This window comes from Oryctolagus cuniculus, chromosome 5, assembly GCF_964237555.1.
Source record: "Oryctolagus cuniculus chromosome 5, mOryCun1.1, whole genome shotgun sequence".
In the NCBI taxonomy this organism is placed as follows: Eukaryota; Metazoa; Chordata; class Mammalia; order Lagomorpha; family Leporidae; genus Oryctolagus; species Oryctolagus cuniculus.
This window is the reverse complement of record NC_091436.1, coordinates 101,086,889-101,091,551: the sequence shown is the minus strand read 5'-3', so window position 1 is coordinate 101,091,551 and position 4,663 is coordinate 101,086,889.

The window sequence follows — 4,663 nt, the reverse complement described above, 5'->3', positions numbered from 1 at the left end:
GAGCCTCACTTGTTTTTACAAAGATACTTCTGTTGAAAGGTTTTCAGGCCTGATGAGTCTACAGATAGTTTCTTCTAGATGCAATTAAACTGTTGAGTCAAACAGAGTCTAATGCATTTGATTTCTGGTTTCTATGATAGCATACGTCTCCCTAAGCAGAGTGGAAACTCAAGGTCAGTTGCAGTTAATCGTAGCAGGATTTGAACTTCAAAAAAATGGAAATGGAAGGTTTTCACAGAGAGCCTTTAGATCTGTTTGCATCCTTTCCAAGGCTTAAAGGCTTTTATTTTTCTATGTCAGGGTAGATGAAATCATTACTCAGTCATATCCTAAGGGGGTAAGAATTTAGCTAATACCCATTTTAAAACATTTCCTTTTCTTAACATGTATATTCCTCAGTGGATTTTGTGAGGATTACTGAGTTCTTGTTTTTGTTTTGTTTTTCATGTCTCCTTTTTGTAAAATAGGCCAGACTCCACGGAGGAAAATATTCAATAAAATACTTGTCTAAAGTGTAAAGTTTAAAAGACATCTGGTTAAGAAAGTTAGACAAGGGGAAAAGGGAGGAAATGACTTATACATCAAGGCTCCTGTGTTCAAATATGCCCACTCACTTTGTGGATGAAGACTTCCTGGCAGATCCATTAGGCCTGGATCACAGAGGGCTCTGAGCCAGGTTGCCTGGATTCAAGACCTGGTTCTTCCTCTCACTGACTGAACCATGCTGGTCAAGTTAAATAATTTATCTTTATTTCCATGTCCCCAGTGGTACTGGTGATAGGAAAAATCACCTCTTTTATAGGTTTGATGTAAGGATAATTCGAGTTAATAATTATAAAACACTTAGTAGCTGAGCAAGTACTATATAAGTGTAATATAAAATATACATTTTAAAATATACTTAGAATCACCACATTTTTAGAAGGGTCATCTTTTTGTAAATGTTAGGAAGATTGAGCTTTAGTCAAAATTTAATTCTAATGTCTGTTAATATGCTTGCATGGGCAAGTATATTGTCTCGTACTTTAATAAAAATACCAAAGTATTTTATAGTAAAAAATATTAAGGGCTTCCTGGATTTTAATACAATACAAGTTGCTAATAATTTAAGGATGAATAAGGCCTGAATTTCTATAATGGAACATTGCAGTTAACAGATTGAAACAAGGATCATTTAAAAACAGTATGCAGTTGCAGTAGCAAGAATTTTTCTGAAAATCCCTGGTAAGAGTACCAAATCCAGGAGTGTGTGTGTTGGACAAATAGGTCAAAGAAACCTCATTGCAACTGGTGTGTAAAAATCAACCTGGCCCTGAAAAGGGAAATGGAATTCCAGACAGAAGAAGATAATTTCCCTGTGATCTTAAGACAAAGTAAGGCATACAAGTTCAGCATTGTAGGAGTTTAAGAAGGAAGTAAGACGTCTATTGTTTGAGGAACATTATCCTTTGCTAACAGTTTTTACAAATGATCTCTTCATATAAGGCTATATGTTGTATTTGAAGAGCTAGTCAGCAAGAAGGAACCCTAATGGCTAGGGTCCACACTAGATCCTACAGGTTTGACATATCTTGGTGGGTCATTCTTGATTCTGAGACCCGACTCAAACTATGAAGTAAAGGACACGGTTTTATCATTTTTCTCACAGACGAGCTGAGTGTCAGTGTTGACAAAATATTAGCAGATACAAAAGAAGCTGATTTTCACAAGATAACATATTATGAATACACACAGGACTCTAAATCCTACCTGATAGTCTACAGACCAAATGCTCACAGAGGCTCCCATCTCTACTCCATTGGCCAGTCCCATTTAGGAAATCAAATTGGAGAATGCAGTGTTGATTGGCAAATGTCAAAACTGTGCAAAGATCATCCATATTCTTGGGGGATTCTTCCAACTACCTAGAGTAGTGGACACACCAGTAATTTTCTTTTTTTATTTTTTTAACTTTTATTTAATGAATATAAATTTCCGAAGTACAGCTTATGGATTACAATGCCTCCCCCCCCCATAACTTCCCTCCCACCCGCAACCCTCCCCTTTCCCTCTCCCTCCCCCCTTCCATTCACATCAAGATTCATTTTCAATTCTCTTTATATACAGAAGATCAGTTTAGCATACATTAAGTAAATATTTCAACAGTTTGCACCCACATAGAAACACAAAGCGAAATATACTGTTTGAGTACTCATTATAGCATTAAGTCTTAATGTACAGCACATTAAGGACAGAGATCCTACATGAGGAGTAAGTGCACAGTGACTCCTATTGTTGACTTAACAAATTGACACTCTTGTTTATGGCATCAGTAATCACCCTAGGCTCTTGTCATGAGTTGCCAAGGCTATGGAAGCCTTTTGAGCAAAAACAAAACAAAACAAAACAAAACAAAACCAAAAAAACAACCCATGAAAGATCTCCGCGAGTGAGATCCCAGTGAAAAGAACAGGTCATCAAAGAAGGAGGTACCTTTCTCTGAAGGGAGGAGAGAACTTCCACTTTGACTACAACCTTGTCTAAATATGATCAGAATTGGTGAACTCAAAAGGCTTCCATAACCAGTAATTTTCCATCTGCACATATCTCAGCCTTAGTGACACACATTATGAGGGTTAGATGAAGCATCCTCTTCTGGAAACAGCTGAATACAAGCTGTTAATTTATTGATTCTTGGCTCCCTGGTTTTAGAATCTGTGCGGGATTATGAATATTTTCAATATATCCCAATCTCAGGATATTATTACAATATGATTGACTTGGCAACAGCTTTCTTTAGCATCAAATCCATAATTATGTGCATTGTGTTAAAGAAATACTATGATCTTAATTGGATGTGGTGAGTTCCTTTGTTGAAAAAAAAAATTACAAAAGCTTTCTTATTACAGATTACTTTTGGTATGTTGCTGTTATTCATCATCTGTTGATTTTGTGAGCTTCCAAATGATGTTTCTTCACTTTATCTGTCAATTTGATCTTTGAAAATTTATATATTTATTAAATAACTTACTAACTGAATAATGCCTTTAAATATACTTTTTAGGGGTAGTCTAAATTGCTAAACATGCATTTCTGGTAAGCAGAGCATTAGGATTAAAGCTAAACAATAAAAATTAAAACAGGATGAGAGAGGAAGTGACTATACTTCATTTAAAAGCTAAAGAAACAGTATTTCTATTCCTTGATTCTTTCTTCTTTGATATATCACCAAGGACAAATTAATAATATAACTTTTTAAACACCTTTAAGTCAATCTCTTGTCATATAAACTCATTAAATATGTTTCAAGTCTTTTTGATTTTTGTCTTACATTGCATCATCTATCATTGTATTATCTACTGTATGATACAAAATATCATCTGGAAAAAACCAGTTTCCTGTCATCAGATCTCAGATTCTTGGGGAAACAAGATACAATGCACAATATATATATATATATATTTTAATTTTTAATTAGCTTTTAAAAGATTCAATGTGATTTGTAAGTACATTTCTTAGAACTGAATGATAGTCCCTTCCTCTCTCCCTCCATCCTTCCACTTCTCTCCACCTCCCTTCCTTTTCCCTGTTTTTTAGATAACATATTTTAAATTTACATTACAGTAAAAAGGCTTAATACTTTACTGAATAAGAATTTTAGCAATCAAATAGACTGTAGTTTAATAAGAATACAATGACTATAAACATTAATTGATTGGGAAATGACCATTTCACCTATATACAGTGAATTTTAAAGTAATCGCAATCATTAAAACTATAGTAGTATAACACTCTTTACCACTGTTTTCACAAAGTCATAAAACAAAGTTTTACAAAATATATTTGCAACAATACTGATAGACACAGACATTCCTTTCTTTTTTGTTTTGTTTTTAAATTTTAGCTCCCACATATAAGGGAGAATATGTGGCTTTGTCTTTATGGGTCTGGCTTATTTCACTCAACACGATGACCTCCAGTTGTGTCCATTTTGCTTCAATGGTAGAATTTCATGCTTTTTAAAAAATAGCTGAATAATATTTCATTGTGTGTATGTGTGTGTGTATGCATATATATACACACATATGTATACAAACACACACACACACCCCACATTTTGTTTATCTGTTCAGCTGTTTATCTGTTTATCTGCAATCACCTTGGTTGATTGCAAATTTTGGCTACTGTGAATAGTGCTAATGTAAACCTGGTGGTGCAGGTATCTCTCATACATTGTGTTTAACTCTTTTGGGTATTTACCCAGTAATGAGATTGCCAATTCATATGGCAAGTTTATTTCTAGATTTTTAAGAAATCTCCATGGGGCAGGTGTTGTGGTGTAGCAGGTAATGCTGCTGCAGGCAATGCTGCCATCCCACATGGGTTCCAGTTCGAGTCCTGGCTACTCCCCTTCCGATCCGGCTCTCTGCTAGTGCACCTGGGAGGGCAGCGAAGGATGGCCTAAGTGCTTGGGATCGTACTTCCACATGGAAGACCTGGGGGAGGATCCTGGCTTCTAGCTTCAGCCTGGTCCAGCTTTGGCCATTGTGGTCATTTGTGGAATGAACTGGCAGATGGAAGACGGATCTCTCTTTCTTTCTCTCTCTCTTTCTCTCTTTCTCTCCTTCCTTCTCCCTCCCTCCCTTCTTCCCTTCCTTTCTGCCTTCCTCCCTACCTCCCTCAC